Below are 26,007 nucleotides of genomic sequence, written 5' to 3' on the forward strand. Positions count from 1 at the left end.
TAAAATAATTATGCATGTGTTAGCCTGTGGCTTCGCACTTCTTGCACTAAGGCTCTCTTAGATCCCTTCTCCTGCAAATGCCTCCCCAGTGATTTTTTTCAGCACAGAACACAAACACACCTCTGTTTGAAAATATCTTAACCTCCTTCTCATACTTGAACAAGAAGCTGAAATTTTTAGAAATATGCTTCTCAGTTGAGAACTAATTTTTCTTACTACAGCAAGAACTGGGCTCTCTGCTCTCCTTTCTTTGATTTACTTCTTACTTTTCTTCTTTTTTTTTTTCTTATTTTTTACAACATTTAGTTATAAAATATTTACTAACAAGCTTCATTAATTCGCTGGTGAATTAACAGAATAACAAACTCTAAATTATTTATTTAAAAGACTTTATTTCTCATCTTTCTGGAGCCAAGAAGTCTAATATCAAATTGCCAAAATGATTGGGGCCTCTTTTGCTGCACATACCATGGCTGAGGACATCTCACAATGAGGGAAAAGCAGTGCACAAACTAAGGTTTTCCTTCTAATAAGTCCTATCATTGTAGTCCCACACTTGTGAGCTCATTTCATCCCAATTGGCTCTCCCAAGGTCCTAGCTCCAAACAACATCAATACATGAATTTGGAGATGAGGTTCCCATGACAATTTAAAATATATTCACGAATACCTACCAGCACGGGGCAAGCTCAGGAACATTGAGTAATTAGTACCTACATCCTTGTCAACTACATTCTGTATCTTACATGTCTATCCATCATTCTAATCGTCCATTAATGCATTCCAATTTTGGTTAATTTCAAAATCTACAATACAAATTAGGAGAACTCTGCCCAGTAAACATGGATATTATAATCTAGAATTCAATATTTGCTTTCATATTTCTATGCAAAATTAACAAAATTCATACTTCATTCATCTGTAGAATCTTGTTAGATTCCAAGCTCTATCTGTGACTTAGAGCTTTTGAGTTGAGTTTTGTCTGTTATAGCTCTTATAACACTTCTTTATACTTTGATATTTGACTGCATTTTTACAAAAATGAAATAATTTTATTATCAATTTTTTTACTTGGCCAAAATAATTATTTCTATGTTTAAGTTGTGTCTGTCAAGCATAGTAGACACAGTAGCAAAAAATAACCAACAAAACATTATAAATTTTTACCAAAGACCAACAAAACAGCCATATTCTTTGTCTTTATTTCTCTTAAACAAGATTATGTTTCTTCTGAGTTTCAGACATTCCTGTATTGTAACAGGAAAATGAGGGATATCAAATAATTAGAACTTTATGAAGGATGTTGAAAACATGTTCTCTCTCTCTTCTTTGTTTTTGACAAATTGGACTTTTCTTTCCTCTTAAATATATCAAAATATGCCATCTTATCAATTAGTAATTAAAATTATTTAGGTTTGATTTTTCTTTATGGTACTGAAAAAAGAAATCACTGCATGAAAAATCAAAACTGTCTAAGAGTATCATATTGTTTTTAAATGAATAGAAATTTACTAAAACAATAGCACATGTAAGTTATTTAAATCAAATAGAAAATATATAATTCTTCTATAAAAAGAACTTACTTGACCTGTATGAGAATTTGTGCCCAAAATGTTGATATCACAAAAATACAAATTAAAATAAATACATAATTAAGTATACTTTAATGATGAGCTAAGGACTAGACTTTGTTTCTCAACTACTAATGACAAAATGTAATGCAAATGATCATTATCAATATTGGCCATGTTTTCTGAGATTCACACAACACAGAACATTTTGAAACCTTTAGCCTTCTTTTTCTTTAACAGTTTAACCTATAAACCTGAAATTCTCTCCTAAGGATTTTATACAGATATTAATATATACTTCTTCATTATATTGGCAATACTTTCAGAACTGACGACTCAAAATCAGGATTCTGTTCCTTTTCTATGATGGGTAATCCTCACTGTTAACTAGAATACCTTTAGAATCACCAAAGAAACTCACCTGTGAGTGTGTCTGTGAGGGTGTTTACACAGAGCCTTAACTAAAGTGGAAGACCCAACTTGAATGTGAACAGCACCATTCCAAAGGCTGGGCTCCCTCCTAAAATGAAAAAAGAAGATGAAAAAGGAGGAGGGGGAGGGGGAGGGGAGAAGGAGAGGAAGAAGGAGAAGAGGAGGAGGAGGAGGAAAGTGAGCTGAGTTTTAATCTTAATATAAGAAGAAAATCACTGACCCAAATCAGCATGGCCAAATTAATTAAAACAAACAATTAATTAAAGCAAGAATGTTTATATTCATGTACATGTACTGCCTCCCCTAAGCCAGGGATCTAGAAGTCAGTCCTCTACTCAAAGTAAGGAAGACAAGGCTTTAATATCTCAGGAGTAGGGAGCTTACAAATGAGGAGTAGGTGCTCAAAATAGGCAGGGGTTCAGGAGCAGGACATAAGTATAGCAAATTAGTCATAATGACCTTCCAAAACACAGACATGATGCAAGGCTATCCTAACAAGGTAGTCATAACAACAGTTAGTCATAGCAACTGTTTGAAACAAAGGTAGAATTAAAAGATGCACATAAACAAAGACATGGTTGCTGTTTCCTTGAGCAGGTAGTGCAAACCCATTTGTATAGACTAATCATTGAAGGAAGAGGTTTAGTCATAAACAGAAATGAACTTAGTTTGTCTTTACTGTAAGATGACGTTTAAGCCTTATAGAAGCAGGCTGGTTCCTCACTAACCACCATAGTTCATTTCTCTCTGATTCTTAACTGTAGATGCTCTGTGACTGCCCCACATCTCTTACCATTATCTCTTTCTTATCTTGCTTTTGTAATGAATTTTGTCAAAACAAGGGAAAGGTAAGTAATACATTATCATTCTCTATTCCTTCAATGAGGGGTCTTCCTTTAAAAAAAAAAAGACCCTGACTTTTAATAAGATTTTTATTCATATAATGGCTAACTTCCTAAATGCAGTCACCATTGTGAACATAAATGAATTTAATTATTTACAATAGTGGTCTTTACATTGTTTTCTTAATGTGAGAGTATCATACAAGTGGGATATAGAACAAGCTTTAAAACAAAGGGGAAAGCAAATAAAAAGAAAAAATTTCATCTAGTTAATGAAGGTTATATTTTTATTATTTTCTTTTCTCTTTTAATTCTTTTAGTGTTGTTTAAGGAATATAAAAGCTGAAGGGGGAGCATTACTGGCTGCAATCAAGCCTTGATCTCTTTCTGAGAAACATTATTTGAGCATAAAAGTAATGATTTTCTTTTAAACATGGGCTTTTCAAAGACTTTCTCGAGACTTCAGTGTGATTTTATTACATCTAAGGGCCATTCTTCCCCTATGCCCCAAGAGAAACAAATTTCCCATTTTATGAAGTCAGTGGGGAGCCAGACTCAATTTATAAAGATTAACTTCACAGAAAACTTTTCCTCGGACTAAGTCTTGCTACTTGAGGAAGTTATTCTCTGGTAATCAAAAGCTTGCTTACAGAAACAAATTAACCCTCTCGCCTTGAGACACTAGGAGAAGCTGAGAAACTGATGGTATGAACACTTTCTAAAGAACCAAGGTCTGGGACCAGATGGAATATACTTTTGATAGTTGAGGAGTATGGTCCTCCAAGTCAATGGAAGACATGATTCTCTGAAGATACAGTAGGGACATGCCATTTAAATTCACAATTTACCACATTCCTTATGCTTTGTTCACTGTTAATGTGAAGACTGCACTCACATACCATCACACCTATATATTCCAATAATACACAAATCATGCATTCATAGCCTATGCTCTAAAACCTTTCATTAGCCTGAGTGTGACAGGAAATGAGTGCATTTCAGTCGTTAGTACACAGAGCCAGGAGAGTCAGGAACTCAAGGTCATCATGGACTACAAGGTAAATTTGAAGCCACACTACTCTACATAAGACCATTGTATTTAATGTAGTGTGATCATGATTACAATGTTTAAATGCTTCTCCAAAGATGAATAGAAACTGTAGGTTAACAGATCAATTCATTAAATAAAAACATTCCCATTCTATGTGTTGAAAAGAGGTGATGTTACTGAAGGAAAGATACATTATTTCTGCATTATCTAATTAACTTTGTTTAGCCTCTCCTGCTTACTAATTGATTGTTATGATGCTTCCTTCAACAGAACTACAGGAGAATGTTAAATACTTATCAGCTAATGTCAGCAGAAACCTGAATTAATAAGCCAATCATGTTAGCAAATCATTTCACCCTATCCAGGGGCTACCACCTTTCTGAAAGCTTTGGAGGAATTTTTTACATTTCGCCTTGAATATAGAAAACAAAAAGAAACAAGGTAGAAGGTCATCTTTTGTAATTCTAGGAAGTAATTTTCCTGTCATGAATTCATTTTAAAACAAATTATAAGACTATTAATTTTAGATGTAATGGGTTCTAAGTTTCTCTCTCTCTCTCTCTCTCTCCCTCTCTCTCTCTCTTTCTCTCTGTCCCTCGATTGCTCACTCGTTCACTGTATGTGTAAGTGTTGTAATATATGGACATGGTCATGTGCTCACATGTATGTGCATATGAATACATTTACATGTGGAAGGTAGAAGTTGAGACTGGGTGACCTCCTCAATTGATCTCTGTATCTTGTTTTTCTTTTTAAGAGAAAGTCTCTCACTAACCCAGAGCTCCTCAATGAATTCCAGCACTGTCTGTCTGCCTTCACTCCATCACCTTAGGAGTTATAAGCATGAGCCACTGTACTTAAGCTTTTTGCATGGCTCTGGGAAACAAACATGTGTCCTCCTGCTAGCAAGTTAAGGACTTTACCCACAGAGTTATTTCCCCAGCCTCATTTTACTCATAATCTTTGTCCAATCTTTCATGAACAACATTGGCTGGTCTGTAGAAGCAAATTGTAGCCTTGCTTGATGCAAGTAAGGGCACACTAAATAAACCACGGAGATGACCACTCCATGATTAGGAGGAAGATTTTTGTTGTGGATGAGAAAACAGCAGGGGCATCTGAAAGGGTCAAGAACAGAGAGAAGAGAAAGAAAACTGGACATGGCCAGCATTATCTCCTAGGGAAGTGAGAACAGTAAAACACTAGCAAGAGGATAGTGGGAATCTCCCTGGCAGGGGGGAAACCTTGTAGTTATAAAGAGAGTAGGATGGGAACTCTAATCTGGAACAGCCTGGGATCTAACACAGTGGAGGAGTGGTTGGGGAGGTGATCATGGCCTAGAGACCTGTCTAGACTTTAAGATGTGTAAGAAGTGCATGGGAATAGGGACCAGAGGAGTCTGGAGGTTAGTTTGGCTTTAGTACCATAGGTACTTGTCAATGGGGAGTCAGAATCCTCTTCAGCCAGAAGAAGGGAACATGGAGAAGTGTCTCTTCTAGGCAGACAGAAACCATTTTCATAGATTTCTGAGGAATGTTGAAAGAATCCGCCAGCAGTCCTATAGTCCAGCATGAGTTGAGCCAAGATTCTCACTTTTGACTAAGTCGGTGTGCCCAGCCCTTTGAGGTGCTTGGAATTTTCTTTCAGACTAACAGTTCAGATTTTCATGAAATGTACCATTAGACCATTCTATTGTCATAAATATGGTTCATGAAAATTTCAGGTTACAAGACATCTTGTTGGCCATTTTCTGACATGAGTCCTGTCCTTTTAAGTCTTGGACATCAGTCTATCCCATGCATAGATTTACCTCTATCATTCCTGGAGTGAAACAACGAAGGGGAAATAATGCAGCCTGAGGAGGTGCAGAAAGCCGGTTTATGACTTTGTTTATTCTGCAGAAATTTTACTGCTGCTCAAACTGACTGCTTCTTTAGTGCCTTAAATCAAGCGACATAATCTGTGGACTCAAGATCAGAACAATAAACTTTGCTGAATTTACAGGCACAGGAGAACAGCATTCAATAGGGCTTTTTATTATAACCCTATCCTGACAATGTTTTTCTGACTTTCATTGCTTTGGGAACTCACAGGAGAGATGCCAAAGCAGTATGTTGTTTTTGAGTGTGGGCCCCACCCCCACAGTTAATCACACCAAAGATTGAAGAAAACAACTCAACTCAGGGAGGAGAGGACTCTATAGGAAGGCCTAAAAAGCATCGATGGGAAATTGTTCCCCTTCATGTTAGCTGACACGTTGGGGAAAAGGAAGATGTGGAGCCATTTAAACCCAACATTTCTCTTTCTTACAGACCTTGCACAAGGGGAATTCCGAGGCATCACTGCAGTGTTGATGAATCACATCAGGCAAAGATGCAGAGTAAGTTTCAGGTTTCAAGTGTTTTATGAAGAAAAACTGGACATCCTCTTTCCTATACCTAAGGCTTAATCATGCTGTTACTATTGATAGTACATGATATGAATCATACGATGCACAATACAAACAACATTGAGAATTGTGTCAAAGAAAAAAAAATCACTGCAAATAATTTTCTTGTCACTGGTCCCTGGCTTTGGTTCAATGAGGCATGAGAGAGTTCTACTAAGACTTCTGAACCTTGTATGAATCTGGGCAATTTCTCCTGCCTCTTTTGGCCCACCGTGTTAGTAGCTTGCCCCAAACAACTATGATGATAATAATGAACAAAGAGTATCATATATCACCCAGGAAGTATAATAATGTGGGCAGGACTTTCAAACCTACCATCCTAATGGTTTCTTGTTTCACTTAAATAACCATTGAGAAGAGATCCATTTTCTCAAGCTCATCTAGAGGTTGGAATATTGTGCTATGAAATATAATGTGTCAGTGGGGTAGATTACCTGGAGGGCCCATGCCAAGGTGCCTCCTGAGAAATCATATCATGGGACACACCTGGTATAAAAGAGATTTATTTACTTGGAGGAATGGAGGTAAGGGAGAGCCTGGAGAAGGGGTATGGGTAGACAGGAGCAGAACCATGAGGTTAGAGAGTTGGAGGCATAGGACAGAAAGGAAGAAGAGAGGGAAAGACTGGCAAGGAACATGGGGGAACAGAGAGGGGGAAGGGGGTAGAAGAGTATTGAGGTGGTGAGCAGCCCATTTAAATACAGTCTAAGTAATGGTGGTAGGTGGTGACATAAGCCATTGCTAGGTTCCTGGGACCTGCAAGCCAACATATTGTATGATTGCTTTAATCTCCTTTATCATCATATGTTCCAAAAGATGCTAAGCTTTAGGGTTAGAGGAGCCAGGACAAAAGCTGCTGTGAGTTTTCCAACATCTTAGGAATAAAGTTAAGGCACCGGAAGAGACTAGATTAGTCAATCTGCCTAGGACTATGACAATTGAGGTCCTGTGAGGGAAGGCTTGAATTACAGGACTGGTTTGGATATCGTTAATCAACTTTTTGTAGTTTACGTTATCAAGGTCCTATTCATGTTTTCAGCTAAGCTACTTGAATGTTATGATTTGCTTGTCTGCTTACTTATTGACTAAACAGCACTAATTCCTGGGTCTTCAGGTCTTCATATCTAGGGACTGTTAATCTTTGTATCAAGCCTTATGACTCACCCTTTCCCAAAGTAATCTCCCAGATCTGGCATAGTCTGCATAGTTCACTTTCCTATATCCACATACTGAAAATAAGATGCATATGGAGTTTCCTGTCTATGCAATTTACTTTTTTGGTCAATTGTGACGGTTGGACTATCTAATACCCTTTAGAATTGAAATGGGAAAAGTAGATGTACTTTACCTTTTCTGATTTAGACAGAAAGCATTTAGTCATGGATATTAACAATAGTCAAACTAGAAGGTCGTATTTTAGCCATTTGTTAATAAGTTCAGGAAGTTGAACTTTGCTTCCAGATTTTTGAGATTCTGTCATGAAGGCCTACAGAATTCTGTCTAATATTTTTTTTTCTGATTCTGTTGATAAGATCAACATGTTTTTCTGTGGTCTGTAGTATAAATTCACTGACTGACTTTAGAATATCAAAGTATCTTGTATTCATGAAGTAAGGCATACCTAGTCAGGGGTATAATGCTTTTATATATCGCTATGGTATAGGTACTAGAATTTTGTTAATTATCATTTTCAAATATATGTATATTTATGTGCTCATGTTCACAGGTATGTGTGGATGCATGTGTATGAATATGTATGGCACAGAGGCAGAGGACAACCTTAGGTCCTCTGGTACCATTTACCTTGGATTTTGAGACAGTGTCTTTTTCCCTGACCCAGAGCTTGCCAAGTATTCTGAGACATTAGGTAAGTGAGTTCCACCTGTCTCCCCAGGGCTAAAATTATAAGAATGAACCACTATGCTCAAGCATTTTAGATAATGTCTTAGGATATCCATTGCTGTGAAGAGACACCATGACCAAGACAACTCTTATAAAGGACAACATTTAATTGATGCTATCTTACAGGTTCAGAGATTCAGTCCATTATCATTAATTCAGGAAGCATGGCAGCATCCATGCTGGCATGTTATTGGAAGAGCTGAGAGTTCTACATCTTGTTCCAACAGGAACCAGGAGAAGCCTGACACTTCCAGGAAGCTAGAAGAGAGTCTAAAATCCCACCCTTCAGTGGCATACACCCTCCAACAAGGTCATACCGACTCCAAGAAGGCCATTCCTCCTACGAGTGCCACTCCCTGGGCCAAACATATTCAAACCACCACAGATGGGTTATGGGAATCAAACTTGGGAAATCATGCTTGCAAGGTAAAGACTATATCAGCTATATACATCCAAAACCATTTTGATCATAATTCTTGCATTATTTTCCATGAAGGATATTGATTGTCCTGTAAGGTATTGATTCTTCTGCTATATTTATTGTCTTGTCTAGTTTGCTATCATGATCTGCTGACTTAACATAATTATATACAAGTATTGACTTTCTCTTTCTGGAAAATTAGATAGAGTAGGTAGAAATCCTCCTGATCACTTGGTAAAATTTTCTAGTAAAAGCAATGTAGGCTGGTCAAGGGTTAAATTATGAAATTAATTTCCATGCTACTTTTAGGTCTAATCAGATGATTGATTTTATATTGGATGAGTTTTTGTAGTTTCTGTTTTTCAAGGAATTGGACCATTTTGTTCAGGTTGTTAAATGGACAATTTAGCAATGCCCATACATACACCATATCCTTATATCTGTAGGCTCTACCTTGCTATTCCATATTTGGTATTAGCATTTTGTATCTTTTTCTCAGCACTGTTGGAACTTTATCAATTTTATTGACCTTAAAAGAAAGCCAATCTTTGTTTCATTGATTGGTCTTTTCCAGTTTGTTTTATTAATTGTACTTAATATTCATTATTTCCTTCTTTCTACTTGGTGTTTACTTTGTTCTCTTGTGGTTTAATTAGGTGGGACAGAGATCATTAAATTTGTAAGTGGGATTTCTATTCATAATTTTATAATGTAGGCATTTATTGCTCTTCATTTTTCCTTAGTCTCATTTAAGTTAGGTTTCAGACTTAGGTACATAGTGCTTGATATTCTTATAGTGGGCCCGGATTTGAGTCCCTGAAGCCACACTGTGGCTCACAGTCTCCTGCAACTCCAGTTCCAGGGGATCTGACACTTTCTCCTAACTTCTAAGAGCTCATTCATGTATGTTGTGCATATACACACACATACAGGTACACACAAGTTAAATAAACAAAAAACAATTGCTACATATTCATGCATGATTAACTCTTTTCATTGTACAGTGCCTCTTCTCTATCAGACTTATAGAGGGCAAGTCCTATTGGTACAGAATTTGATCACATGGTGTGTCACTGCTAGGCAATTTTCTCAAATGAGAACTTGTTTCTGCACACTTAGAAGGAATTGGCCAATGTGGAGTTCCATATGTTTCCTTGAAGGTGAAACAGCAATACACATTATTTGGAATTCTGAAGCAGACATTCATCCCTTGTCATTCATCTGTTTATATTCCCACTATATGTCCACATAAAATACCCATACAAATATTCATTTTATATTCTAACTTATAATAAAACAGCCCTTCTATATTTCATGAGTATTTTTCTTATATCAATTCAAGTTAGAACACTGGATACCTTGAATGTTTCTTGCATGCCTTTGATGGCTCCTCATCATTTGGAATTTCTAGTTGTTGGTATGGTGGTTTTACCATCTCCAGTTTGTTTTTAGTTTTGTGTTTGTTCTAGATTGTTTGTTTGTTTGTTTGTTTTTCCTATTTTACTTTTGTAGCATCTGATTCGCAGGTATTTTTTTTTTTAATTCCAGTTTAACCTTACTGTTTCCAACCCACTTCTGTCGCCTTCACATCAATTGCTTCTGGGTATTGCATTAAATATTTATTGAAATCTACCAAAGTTAGCATCTTACCAACTCATGCAAACTTTACAATTCTTACATGTCTATTATATAACATAATTCTCCCCAAATTTCCCGTCAATGCTTTGAGGAAGTTTAACAACTTTAGCTTAAATGCCAAGAGTCATTTGGAACTCTCAAGAGACAGGGCAACACTCTAAACTTAACACATGTGTTTGCTCATTACATTTGTTCTTCTTTGTCCTTGGCACATATTATTCTTCTAGCCATCTGTCAGACATTTTTAGTAGCAAAACTTCTGCTTTTTATCTATTGAACAAATCTCAAGTTCTCCTTCATTCTTAGAAGAGGTTTTCACCAAGTATAGGGCTTTAAATTGATGCTATTTTGCTTCAAGCACTTGAAAATTGTTCTAGTCCATCCTCTGGCTTTCATAGTTGCTCAAGAGAAAAAATCTATATAAATCAAAAATGATATGTTAAAAATAAGATACTGGTTAGTTCATATTGTTGTTCCTCCTATAGTGTTGCAGACCCCTTTAGCTCCTTGGGTACTTTTTCTAGCTCCTTCATTGGGGGCCCTGTGTTCCATCCAATAGATGACTGTGAGCATCCACTTCTCTGTTTGCCAGGCACTGGCATAGCTTCACAAGAGATAGCTATATCAGGGTCCTGTCAGCAAAAATCTTGCTGGCATATGCAATAGTGTCTGGGTTTGGTGGTTGTATATGGGATGGATCCCTGGGTGGGGCAGTCTCTGGATGGTCCTTCCTTCCATCCCCCAAGAGCTTATGTCTCTAGTTGCATATGTAGCAGAGGAAGGCCTAGTCATCCATCAATTGGAGGAAAGTCCCTTGGTTTTGTGAAGATTATATGCCCCAGTACAGGGAATTGTCAGGGCCAGGAAGTGGGAGTGGGTGGGTTGGGGAGCAGGGCAAGGGGAGGGTATAGGGAACTTTCGGAAAGGAAACTAGGAAAGGGGATAGCATTTGAAATGTAAATGAAGAAAATATCTAATAAAAAATTAACATTTAGAAAATAAGATCCTTTAGTGCATGGAATTCAAGAATGCCATGATAACCAAAGTCCAAGAGCCAATTGCATTACAAAACAATGTTGAGGCTTGGAAGATGGCTCAGGAGGTAAACTGCTTGCTGTCTAAGCATGAGGGTCTATGCTTGGATCCCCATTAGCAATGTCAAATCCGAGTAAAAGAGGCAGGTACTTGTAATCCTAGCAGTGGAAGCTGGAGACAGGAAGATTCCTGGGGCTTAACAAGGCAGTAATCCTAACCAAATTGGTAAGCATGAGATTTGCATTAAAAACTAAGGTGGGAAAAAAACCCACCTAATATCAACCTCTGATCTGGACACCACACACACACACACACACACAATAGTCTTAGGTGAGCATGGTGCTCCATACCTGTAATTCCATCACTCAGATGACTGAAGCAGAAGGATTACCAGCCATTTTAGGTCACATGGAAAGATCTTGTTGTTTTAAAAATAAATTTCTGATTTTTTTTTTAAGTGAGAAATTTAGAATCCTGTTATGTCCTATGAGAAGGAACAAGAAACTAAACATCGTGGAAGAGCTAAGGTGTCCCTGAGGCTGCCAAAGTTTCCTTCTGCCCAGAGATAAAGATAGAACTTACCTAAGAAACTTAAAGAACAAGAGGTTCCTCCCAGTGCCACAGGCCTAGAATCCCAAGTACTTAGGAGTCTGAGACAGGAGAGCTGGATGACCAGGGCTCCTGTGAGCTACAGGCTGAGTGCAGGCTAGCTTGGAAACCTTAGTGAGACTCTGAAAGAAAATTTAAAAGTGAAAGAAAGAGTTGGAGCATGGATCAATGCTAGAGAACATGTCTAGTATATACAAGGTCCAAGGATCAATCTTCAGTATTTATGGGGAACATTTTTCCTACATCCCCTTCTGCCAAGAGAAATCTGGACAGCTAGGAGCAAAGAGGCCTGAAGGTGAAGATGTGGCTCATTGCTGACACAGGAAACCAGTGAAGTCAGAGCACATCCAGAAGCTAAGGGCCACCTTTGCTGAGCAGAAACTCACAGTGTGGAACTGACAATTCACACTCTACAACTACCAATAATACTTGTTCAGAGTGGGGGTCATGCCAGGGTTGTAGGATATCCTTTTAAGATACTGGAAGGAATCTCAGCTGAATACAAGATTGACATCTTTCTTACCTCAGAACAAAGTTGGATCTGTACCTAATGTTCCTCAAAGGCCTCCACCATCACCATAGCTTCAATTTGTCCTCTGTCATACAGGCACCTAAATAGATTCAAGGTAAGGACTACGTTGGTTCAACAGATGAACCTTGACTATGAGGGGTGACCTGTAAGCCCCTGAGACTGAATCACTTCCTGTCTATCAATCCATGCAATCTGGCATTTTAATTTTAATGAAAGTTACTAATTTCCCTCCATATAGGCGCTACCAAGCATGCAAAGTGTGAGCATGCTTGTCTTACACTTTGCCAAGCACTGAATTTTAAACTTGGCTTTCATAAGCTCTCTGCCAATATCTAAAGGTTTAATTTTTTATTCGTAAAATATTGATGTTTGTACAACTTTTTGTTTCTCCAGACATTTTCCCATTACGTTTGCATGTTTGGGTTTTTGCATTTTGTCCATTTTCACCAGAGTAATTTATTGATCTATAGATTATTCAGCATGGCTCTACAAATAGATTTCACTCTATAATTTGAACACTTTGGTGTTTTGTTTTCCTTAACGCACACAAATTTCATCACATTAAATCAGATCAAGCAAATTATTTTCCTTATGGCTTCTGAGTTTTGCCAGGTCCTGTGGGAGTAACATCTAATGGATTTGAGGCAGCCTGTTATATTGGAGGGACCTTCAGGGCCACTGCTGATGCAGATTTCTGAGACCATAATGCGTCTTGTTTCCTCTCAGTTTCTGGTTATCCTTGAATTATTAATCCATGCACATTTCACTTTGTCTGGGACTGACACAATTCAGAGCAGGGCATAGCCCTTTCCCTTATTTCCCCTGGGCTTCTTCAAGGCTATGGTATATTTAGCATTTTTGAAGGTACAATGATAACAAAGATGGAATCCTCACTGCCTAGTCTTTTGTCACACTGATTCCTAAAGGGTTCTTGGGTCACATCTACAATGGGAATTTTTCAAGATGTAATTTTATTTTCTAAAGATTTTACCCAATCTTGTACCTTCACAAGATGTTGAGGCTTCTTCCCATAGTTTCACCATAGTTGTTAAAGCCCCAACTGCTCTGAGTTACCACATAGACCCTTCACATCAGGCTTTCAACCTCCCTATGCCCAGTTGGTACCTCCTAAATGCTGCTTCCCACCATCTTCAGGAGCATCTACAGAGAGGGTATTGGGAATTGCACTTTCATATTATATACAACCCACTCTTTGAATAGTTAAAATCCCAGGTAATGGTCATATAATTCTCTTAATCTTGAAAAAAAACTTTTAAAATGCAGCTCACACATACCCAAAACTCCAAGTAGTGATGGCTTACAGGTTCCTACATCCCATATGTATGGGCATGTGCATATTATGTGTTGAACAATGGCCTTGTCTAGCAATGTCTCCAACCTGTCACCTGACAGGCACAAATGTACAGACACAAACACACACACACACACACACACACACACACACACACGCACACACACACATGCACACACACGCACACACACACACAGTTTTTATATAGAGAAATAGTTACCTTTCTGCTTTGGGGGAAAGACTGTCTTTCTCAATGCTTCCTTCTGGCCGCTGCCATGTGTCCTCATCTCAAGCATTTCCTTGTCCAGGTTCTATTGCAGTCAGAGTTGGAATACCATCTCTAGAACTTACTGACTATATAATCTTAACTATATTTCTACTGAGTCTGGATTCTGTCTTTGAAACACAGTTCCATTGGTTAGATCATCACAGAGTCTTATTTTCTTCCCATTTATTTTGGAACTACTTGCCTACAACCTGTCAAGATGACTATTAATCATTAGTTATTTGGGAAGATATATCTTTAGAAGTATAGCTTGAAGTTTAGAATTATAACTTAGATTTATAATTTGTCTGAAAACGAAGAAAAATTCCAACAAATCTTGATTATTCAGAGCTATAAACTAAGGTCACACTTCTACCTCACACCATGAAGTTGTGATGAGTTGGGGAAATAACACAGGAGACTCCAGTGGCAGCTGACCAAGATGTCTTGGAAGATGGTTCTATGCATAAAGTGATTACGGTACAACTATAAGAAGATATAAGTTCTGATCACCAACATCTTTATCAAAGTCAGGAGAATAGCACAAGAATGGGGAGTAGTGAGAGACAGAGTGATCTCAGGAGCTCAGGGGACTTGGAAACCTAGGTCTAGTGAGAGGTTCTGCATCAAACACTGTAGTAGAGAAGCAAATGAGGAAGTCATCTATGTCCAGTTCTGGCATCTATACATGCCTAAATGGGGAACTACACAGCCTTACTCTCTATCTCTCTCTTTCTCTCTGTCTCTCTTTCTCTGTGTGTCTCTCTCTGTGTCTCTCTCTGTGTCTCTGTCCCTCTCTCTCTGTCTCTCTCTCTGTCTGTCTCTCTCTGTCTCTGTCTCTCTGTCTCTGTCTCTGTCTCTGTCTCTGTCTCTGTCTCTCTCTCTCTCTCTCTCTCTCTCTCTCTCTCTCTCTCTCTCTCTCTCTCTCTCTCTCTCTCTCTCTCGTGCAAGGAGACTGAGTACCACAGAAGACCACAAGGGGGGTCAGGTAGAAGTTGTTAGAAGAGGTTTTTTTGTGACGTTTGAATTTATAATTGGTTCTGGGAACAAAGTATTTAAGAAATGTAGAGTCTACTGTGGTGCACTGCTGCTTTAAAGTAGAGGTAGCCTGTTATCTTTGACCTGAAGCTGGGAATGAGCAGAGATGATGTAAATCTTGATTAGTGGAATATCATAGGCACTCTGCTTATGCAGAGAGATGGATGGGCCAGTTATTTTTGAGGTTTATTGAACACGTTTCTGGTCTGTGTACGACACTTCCACAACAATTCCCATGTCTACACCATGGACACAGAATGATGTATAGACATCAGACTCATGATGTGTGTCAGGCCCAGCACCCACTTGGCACATATTAGAACTCTGCTTATCCTTATCCCATAAACATGAGTTCTATGCCAGGCAATCCACATTTCCCACCCTGCCTTTGGACTGTCCTACTTGGCTATGCACACCATATCTTTATTTGCCATAATTCTGTATCTGAAATCATACTCAACCCTTCCTTTTTTTTTCAATTAGAGCAAATAACATGTGCACACATAATTTTTGTATGGAGTCTTTGGAGATGTCTGACCCCTAGACCCCGGGACTAGGACATGGAAACCTGTCAAGTCTCTCGGGAGACTAATGTGGCCTTTACAAGCATTTTTTTTTTTTTGGCTTTTAAATAGTTTGCAATTTGAGTCTAGGTAGACAGATACTCTTTGTGCCCTGCCTCTGCAATTATCTGCTGCATGTCCTCCATCCTGTTATTAAGGTAGCTGTTACTCTTGTTTCTTCCTAACTAAAAGAGAGGAAATGAATAATACTTGTTCTATAGATTTCATGGAAAGTTTTCGTGAGAATGGAGTGGGAGAAAAGCATAAAATCACAGAGCACATAATACATTATATAAAGTGTTATCTTTTTACTTAGATTAAGAGATTCTAGTATGACAGCTTTAAACTACCTCTCTGAGACCTTCTCCATCATAAAATCTTAAAAGTGACACCTCTCAGATACATACCTTCACCAGCTTCCCACAGCACAGAAACTCAACGTGCCCTGTTACTATGACTCCTCCCTCTCTTTCTCCATCTCTCTCTGTCTCTGTCTCTGCCTCTGTCTCTGTCTCTCCCCTAATTCTCTTCTCTTTCCCATCTCTCCTTTGTCTTTCTCCCTCCCTTCTCCAGAAGAAGCATTCTTCCTCTTACTTGGCCCACCTCTCTGCAGGTACATGCTCACCAAAGCTTACCATACTACATGGCATTTCCCAAGAATGCAGTTAGCTGTTTTATGATATATTCCCCCTGCCTTAATAAACTACATGGCAAAACACAAACCTTCAATTTGTAGTCCAAAAGTATGTTTTCCACTCTACCTTACCTGACCTACTCACATATTCTTCTTATGAAAAGCATCTGGTAACACCCTGTGCTGAGGTCCAGCCTCAGCCTAAGAGAGGGTCATAAGGAAAGGGAAATGGGAGCAGGAAAGAATAACTTGGAGTCAGTAATGAATGCAAACTGACAGCTCTGTAATCTGCTCAAGATAGCTCTCACTTACAGATCAAAGCCTAGTCTTTTCTTTATTACAATTGCATAAGCTACTTCCTTAGAAATTGCATAACACTTTCATCATTTACCCAAGGTTCCCATTTGACCATTCCATAAATTAGCATTTTATGACCTTAGCCCCTTGACTCTTAGAAATAGAAACTGAAATACAGAGCCCATTGGAGACAAATGAACAAGGCAGAAAGTATATATATTTAACATAGCAAGTCCTATGTGGCTTGCTGGGCACAGTACTGTGGTTGTCAAGTCTGAACATAGAGGCTATTTTTATGTGAGAAAGTTAGCTTTAAGTATAACACTTTTTGCAAGTTTGGTTTTGGTTTTTGGTTTTTGATTTTTGGTTTTTGGTTTGGTTCTTGTTTTGCAATTTAGTAAGCTCTTGCTTATGCTTATCTAAGCAACACTGAAGCTCATTTTTATAACTGTTATCTACCTCAATATGTTTTTGTACTCTTCGGATTTTCGCTTTTTTATCTCAGCAACTCCAAGGTTGACTATTAGAAAGTATTAAGAGATTCCAAAAAGTATGAATATCATTAAGCCATCATCTTCTTTCTTAATACCAGTCCATCCGTAATGTCTACTTGTATTGCTCATATAACTACCTCCTTTAGGGATAGAATATCTGGATTACATTTAGTTGTTGATGGTTTTAGTGGAGGAGACAACCATTTACCACTAATATTATATTACACTCTATCTGAGTCATATTTTTAACTATCCTTTTTGTTTTTGTGATCCAGGTTTTTTTTTTTTTTTTTTTTTTTGGCCAAATCATCTATCCTTCACTAATATCTTTTTGACTAGGCTGACTCATTAGAGCAGCTGCCTCTGTTCTTTCAAGTTTGTGAAACCCCTCATACAATTCATACTGCATCCATATAGTTTGCATAGTTGAGAAACCCTATAAAGAACAGTGTTAACACTGATTTATGTATTCTTGAATTTCTGATGAACTCATGCTTTCAGAGTTCTTTCCAAAAGTCTTAAGAGGAGACCTGAAAGTCAGAGAATCCCCATGTTGCTGAGGATCACGATACACGTTCTTGCTTTCCAGAATCATCCTGTTTCTTATATCATAGATATCATAGAGTGATTAATCATGGCAGGGACAACATCCTCCAGAAGGAGGAACATGAAATAAAGTATGTGCATTATTACATAATTATTATACATTATTATACAATTGCCTACAGCAATCATCAGAACTCAAAGAGATCCATGTGTTGCTGGCTCTGCTCCAGGGGTGGGAACCGTATCAAACCATCCCTTACACAACCATTCTGGACCAGGCAACCCTGTGAAGAGTTCACCATTTGACTGAGATTTGGTTTGAGATCTGACCTTGCATTGATGTGCCCTTAAAACCTCTTAGTACTTGTAGCAGATACTGTAGCATATCTGTCTTCCAATAAAAGAGTAGCCCCTGTAACCTCATTTTCACCAAATGAAAGTTTAATAAAATAAAGCAATTCTAGGAGGTGTCATGCATATTTGTAATCCTAGAACTCTAGAGATGGTGGCAGGGGAATGGCAAATTTAAAACTGCCTTGGGCTGGAAAGAAAAAGGAAAAAGGATGGAGAAAGGTGAGAGGAGAGGAGGATTTCCTAAACAGAGAAGAAAAAGAGGGAGTGGGGAGGAGTAGAGGGAAAGAGAGGAGATAAACTTCCAAGAAGACCTTGAAAGGTACCTCACCCTACCCTAAGAACTTTGTCCTAAAGTTTATTTTTATTTTTCGTCTTATCTTCTGAAATGATTAACTTATTCATTCAGTCATTTAGATATTAGTGATAATAACTTCCAATAAACTTATGTTTCCAGTCCTGGGAGACAGAAGGTCAGAAGACAAGTTACGTTTTTATTTTTAAGAAGGAAATGACATGACAAACCAGAACTCCTTGGGCTACTTGATTCCTTCCACCTCTGTATCACTAGGTCAATAGTCAAGTGCAAAGAGAAGTGAGGTCACTCCTAGAATATATGACTCTTTCTCTGTATGTAAGCACTTTTGTCATGGGAGCGAAGAATCCTCTGACTTTGATTTCCCTCCATGCTACCTTAATTGCTGCAGAACCACAGGCTAGAGCAGAGGTTGCTTGTACTTTTTGGATCCTATAGTCTCCGTGTAAACAATATTCAGTGAGCAGTGAACTGAGATGCTCTGGAGAGACTGCCGTGGGGTAGGTAAAATCCTGTCACAAAGCTTAAGAAATTGCAAAGAATCAAACCCTCTAACAATAGTAGACTAAAAGGATGTTGAAAAGCAAAGGGGTATGCTTCTTTTTGTGATTTTATTCTAAAACCTGAATAGCAGCCATGATAGTGGATTCATCAATCCATTTATTAATAGGTACTATTCATTATGATACTGTGTATCACAAAGGGAGCTATGTGAAGGCCTGGTGACATACCAGCTTGCAAGGCAGATGTGAATCTGTCCCTCTCAAAGCAAAATAAAGGATAATAAATGAGAAAGATGGGTTGATCAAATAGAGCAAACCAATGAATTAATAATTAATAGTATATTGAGGAATTAATTAAATGAAACAAGCCAAGTGGAACACAGCACTAATAATAACTAGATGGCAAAATGTATGCAGAATAATGTGAAAGAGGCTACAGAGTTGGTGTCTCTAACTTTGTCACCTTAATTAGAAAATGGAAATATAAATTTGCTTTGCAATTAGAGACAAAAGGTCACAAACAGCAAAAAGATATTATGAAATGTTAATATAAATATTATTTCCTTCTTAATATATCCTGCTTTAAATTCTATAATAATAAGCAATTCTTAGTATGTTTTTAGCTTTAAAATTTTTGATTAACTTACAATGTTTCCTTATGGCATTTTCATATGAATTTTGCTTTAATGGACTCTCCTTCCTCTTCCTTTTTCCCAATCTTGCTGCAGATCCCTCACCCCCATTAGCCCCTTCCACCAATCCCTGGATAACCCTTTCACTGTCATATCACATGTGTTCTAATCACCTCTCCATTGCTCTGCCTTGGAGCCTTTTCCTGACATAAACCCCTTTTTAGATTCCTGTTCTCTGCATTCTCTCACTGCCCTGTCAGTATGCATATGCAAAAATCAAAAAAAGCTGAAGGTCCATGTGAGAGAGAACACGAGACATATGGCTTTCTGGGTTGGATGATCTCAGTAACCACAATGATTTCACTTCCATCAATCCTCTAGAAATGTTTATAATTTCATTTTTTATGGTTGATTCTATCATGTATGTGTATCACCTCTCATCTTCCATTTGTGTTTATGAATGTCTAAGTTGATTCTAGTTTCTGGCTATTGGAAAGAGCAGCCTGAGCATGGATAAGCAAATATTTATAGTAAATAAAGAGTGCTTTGGGAATATGTCCAGGAGTGGTATGGCTGGGTCATTTGTTACTTCTACTTTGTCTTTTTGAAAAATCTTCACACTGATTACCATAGTGACTATATCAGTTTACATTCTAACACACAGTGAATAAAGGTTCATTCTGTTCCCACTATATATTAGAAAAAAATGAAGGAATACCAAAAAAAATAGAAATGGAAGTTTGCAAAATCCTGATCATAATTTTAAAAATGCTTTACACCTCAGTCTTAAAAAAAAAAAAGAAAATGTGATTTTTTTATACATGAGTATGTACTTATATGTAAATATCTAATTTATATATGGTATATGTACATATATATGCATAAAACATGTACTTATGAAAGGTCCACAATGAATTTTGTAATAAATTGCTATAAGGAAATTATTGCCAAGTAAATTAGAAATTAATAACAAAAAGTAAAATGCCATCTCCTCTAAAATACAGAAACAAAACAGCACACAAACGCTTATGCTTTCTCCCAGGAGCTTGCTCTAAATGCAAGCCAGCCTGCAAAATAAAATTCTGACAAGACTGAATAGAGTAGAAAATCCATAGTTCAAATTGCTGTTATTATCGAGCATAAAAGAACAGTTCAGAAGTCATCCAGTTAATTTTTAGCTAGAAACTAATAAAAATAACCTTAAGGAAAAGCACATGAATAGCCAATAAAATATAAATTTAAATCAATAAATTAGTCCACAAAAATAAAAGCAATAATTCTGTGGCTTAAATTTTTTAAGCCTTCTATGCCATATATTTATTAGTGTTTGTTTTGTTTGTTTATTTGTTTGTTTGTTGTTTTTTATCATAGAAGGTTGTTAGGATTTTATTGGTTTGTTTGGTTTTGTTTTCTTTTGATTCTGAGGTAAGTTGTTCCTGCATTCTTCCAAAGATACCAGAGTTCTGCTCTAGCCCAGTATGTGCATAAGATGATGTCCTGATTAGTTTTATTGGCAAATTGATACAATTTCACACCTGAATAGTGTTACCTGGGAAGTGGGAAGCTGAACTGGAGAATTATCCAGATTAGATTGTCCTATCTAATCTAGATATGGTCTCTGGGGAACTGTCCTGATTGCTGTAGGATGGCCCAGCCCTCTGTGGGCAGCATTATCCCTGAGCAAGTGAGCCTGAGCTGTATAAGAACACTAACTAACTATAGTTGGGATATAATGTGAATAAGTTACTTAATAAAAAAAAGTATTCAAATGGGTAGGCTGAATAAAATAAAACTTTTCTTCCTAAAGTTGAGTGGGCCTCATCCAACCCATTGGAAGTACAAATGGAATAAGACAGAGGCATAGGCCAAACAAACACTTCCTTCTATAAGTAGTGGTTTTTCAGAGTGTAGCAACAGACATCTAAGAACTACTGAGTAGACCTAGTGAACTGTGGTGCCATCTTCAACCACCCTTTCTCATTCTCAAACTGTTTTTCAAGGTGCCTGAGAGCCTACCATGATGATTGTCCATTCTCATAGGCAGGTTAAAGTTTAGTCATTGAGTCAAAGAAGTGCAGTGCCAAAAACCATAGTTCTTTGTGTGGTTCACACAGTGTGGCAGGTGATTTTATGTAAATCCTTGAAATAACTATTTGGCCATTTTTAAATCAAATATGAAGAAAAAATATACATATATACATATACATATACATATACATATACATATACATATACATATACATATACATATACATATACATATACATATACATATACATATACATATACATATACATATACATATATGTGTGTGTATAAATATTCTTACTAATTGTTATATATTATAAAAGTAATTGGCATATAGTAAAGTTTTTTGGTGGCAAATCCCATAAGTCATTTATGCTATGGATGTGACTGATATGGTATCCCAACTTAAACACATGCATAACTACTACCCAACTTCAAGAGAGAGAAAGGTGCCAGCACCCTGAGTTTCTTTTGGATTCCTGTCTCTAGCACAACATCTCTCTTCTTAAGTGTCACTAAGGTTTCTGATTTCTATCCCTGTGATTTGCATTTTCTCATTTCAAAGCAAATAGCTAAGAAAACTGTTCTTCTTCTGGCTTCTTTTGTGCACATTTTGTGTGATTCAAGCATACTGTCATTTGCAACAAGTGAGGATGAAAGCCTGTGGCACCTTCCGGTCCGCACCAGCTCTGGGATACTTTGGGCGAGAACTCGGCAGATGGTCCCATGGTCCCCAGAAGACTCTCCACGCTACAGGCACCCTAGCACACCCAGAATCCACTGGTGAGTGGAATGGAACATCTGCTCCAAACCAATAGTGACAGGCCTGTGCCAGCAGGGGCAGGGATGCAGGAAACCCCCCTGACCAGGGGCTTGGGTCCCTTCTGGTTGACACCAGCTCAGGGCCACCATGGGAGCAAACTTGGTGGACAGTCCCACGGTACCCAGAGGACTCTTCATGAAGCAGGCGCCCTAGCACACCCAGAATCTTAGAATTACTGGTGAGTGGAACTCAACATCTCTTCTAAAACAATTGTGAGGGGCCTGTGACAGCAGGAGCAAGGACACAGGTTTCCTTCTGGTCACTGCTGGTATACCTTGCTATCAAACACAGCAGACTGCCCCATGGTCCTGAGAGCAGATACCATGCCCAGGATCTTAGGATTCCAGGATCTCAGGATCCCAGGAACTTGGTCACACGAGGATTTCAGGGTCCCAGAGGAAACTTTAATGCCAAGAACTCTGACACACCCAGAATCTCAGGTTCACAGGATCCTGGAATCACAGGATCACAGAGAAAGCTGGACTCTGAAGAGTCCTGAATCAACCGGAATTACAGGAAAGACAGGCTCCAATCAGATATATTGAAGGCAGCAAGCACTTGAGATAATCAGATGTCAGGAGGCAAGCATAAGAACAGAAACAACAGAAAGCAAGGTTACTTGGCATCATCAGAACCAAACTTTCCCACTTTAGCAAGTCCTGGATATACCATCACACCAGAAAAGCAAGATATGGATCTAAAGTCACTTCTCAAGATGATGATAGAGGACTTTAAGAATAAATAAATAACTTCCTTAAAGAAATACAGGAGAACACATGCAATCAGGTGAAAGAATTGAACAAAAACATCCAGGATCTAAAAATGGAAGGAGAAACAGTAGAGAAATCACAAAGGGAAACCACTCTGAAAATAGAAAACCTAGAAAAGAAGTCAGAAGCCAAGGATGCAAGCATAACCAACAGAATACAAGAGATAGAAGAGAGAATCTCAGGTGTAGAAGCTACCATAGAAAACACTGACAAAACAGTCAAAGAAAATGCAAAAAGCAAAAAGCTCCTAACCCAAAACACCCAGGAAATCCAGGACACAATGAGAAGACCAAACCTAAGGATAATAGCTATAGAGGTCCAACTTAAAGGGCCAGTAAATATCTTCAAGAAAATCATAGAAGAAAACTTTCCCAACCTAAAGAAAGAGATGCCCATGAAGCCTAGAGAACTCCAAATAGTTTGGACCAGAAAAGAAATTCCAGCCGGGCGTGGTGGAGCACACCTTTAATCCCAGCATTCGGGAGGCAGAGACAGGCGGATTTCTGAGTTTGAGGCCAGCCTGGTCTACAAAGTGAGCTCCAGGACAGCCAGGGCTATACAGAGAAACTCTGTCTCGAAAAACCAAAAAAAAAAAAAAAAAAAGATAAAAGATAAAAGAAATTCCTCCTGTCACATAATAATCAAAACACCTAATGGACAAGAGAAAGAAAGGATATTGAAAGCAGTAAGGGAAAAGGTCAAGTAACATATAAAGGCAGACCTATCAGAATTACACCTGACTTCTCCCCAGAGACTATGAAAGACAGAAGATCCTGGGCAGAAGTCATACAGACCCTAAGAGAACACAAATGCCAGCCCAGGCTACTATACCCAGCAAAGCTTTCACATACTATAGACAGAGAAACTAAGGTATTCCATGACAAAATCAAATTCACACAATATCTTTCCACAAATCCAGCCCTTCAAAGGATAGTAAAGGGGAAACTTCAACACAGTGAGGGAAACTAAGCTTGAGAAAAATCAAGAAAGTAATCTTTCAACAAACCTAAAGATGATAGCCACATGAACAGAATTGCAAATCTAACAACAAAAATAACAGGAAGCAACAACAACTTTTCCTAACTATCAATGGACTCACTTCCCCAATACAAAGACATAGACTAACAGACCGGTTACTTGAACAGTACTGTTGCATACAAGAAAACCACCTCAGGGACAAACACAGACACTACCTTAGAGTAAAAGGCTGGAAAATAATTTTCCAACCAAAGGGTCCCAAGAAACAAGCTCCAGTAACCATTCTAATATCGAATAAAATTGACTTTAAACCTAAAGTTCTCAAAAAATATATAAGGAAGAATAGTTCTTACTCATCAAAGGTAAAATTTACCAAGATGAACTCTCATTTCTGAATATCTATGCTCCAAATGCAAGGGCAGGCACATTTATTAAAGAAACTTTGCTAAAACTCAAAGCACACATTACACCTCACACAATAATAGAGAGAGACTTCAATACCCCAGTCTCATCAAATGACTGATCCTGGAAACAGAAATTAAGCAGAGACACAGTAACACTAACAGAAGTTATGAAACAAATGAATTATATATATATATATATACATATATATATATATATATAATATTTCATCCTAAAACAAAAGGATATACCTTCTTCCCAGCACCTCATGTTACCTTCTCCAAAATTGACCATATAATCGGTCACCCAATAGTCCTCAGCAGATACAAAAATATTGAAATAATCCCATGCACCCTATCAGATCACCACAGACTAAGGCTGATCTTCAATAGCAACATAAGTAATAGAAAACCCACATACATGTGGAAGCTGAACAACACTCTACCAATGATAACTTTGTCAAGGAAGAAATAAAGCAAGAAATTAAAGGCTTTTTAGAGTTTAATGAAAATGAAGGCACAAGATACCCAAACTAATGGGACACAATGAAAGAGGTCCTAAGAGGGAAAGTCATAGCTGTGAGTGCCTCCCAAAAGAAGCTGTAGTGACCATACACTAGCAGCTTCATAGCACACCTAAATGCTCTACAATAAAAGGAAACAAATTTACCAAAGGTGAGTAGACAGCAGGAAATAATCAAAGGCAGGGCTGAAATCAACCAAGTGAAAACAAAAAGAACTATACAACGAATCCACCAAACCAGGACCTGGTTCTTTAAGAAAATCAACAAGATAGATAAACCCCTAGAAAGACTAAATAAAGGGCACAGGGAGAGTATCTTAATTAGAAAAATCAGAAATGAGCTGGGCGGTGGTGGTGCCTGCATTTAATCCCAGCACTTAGGAGGCAGAGGTAGGCAGATTTCTAAGTTCGAGGCCAGCCTGGACAAAAAAGTGAGTTCCAGGACAGCCAAGGCTACACAGACAAACCTTGTCAATCAGAAATGAAAAGGGAGATATATCAAGAGAATCTGAGGAAATCAAAAAAATCATTAGATCCTACTGCAAAAGCCTCTATTCAAAAAATTGGAAAACATGGATGAAATGGAAAGTTCTAGACAGATATCAGCTACCAAAGTTAAATCAGGATCAGACTAATGATCTAAACAGTCCCATATCCCTAAAGAAATAAAAACAGTCATTAATAGTCTCCCAACCAACAAAGTCCAGGACCAGATGGGTTTAGTGCAGAGTTTTATCAGACCTTCAAAGAAGACCCAATTCCAATACTCCTCAAACTATTCTACAAAATAGAAACAGAAGGTACTCTATCCAATTCATTCCATGTAGCCACAATTATTCTGATACCTAAACCACACAAAGACCCAACAAAAAAAGAGAACTTCAGACCAATTTCCCTTATGAATATCGATGCAAAAATACTTAATAAAATCCTTGCAAACTGAATCCAAGAACACATCAAAATGATCATTCATCATGAACAAGTAGACTTCATCCCAGGGATGCAAAGATGGTTTAATATATGGAAATCCTTCAATGTAATCCACTATATA

This window comes from Mus caroli, unplaced genomic scaffold, assembly GCF_978045245.1.
Source record: "Mus caroli unplaced genomic scaffold, Mus_caroli_1 scaffold_12, whole genome shotgun sequence".
Classification (NCBI taxonomy): domain Eukaryota; kingdom Metazoa; phylum Chordata; class Mammalia; order Rodentia; family Muridae; genus Mus; species Mus caroli.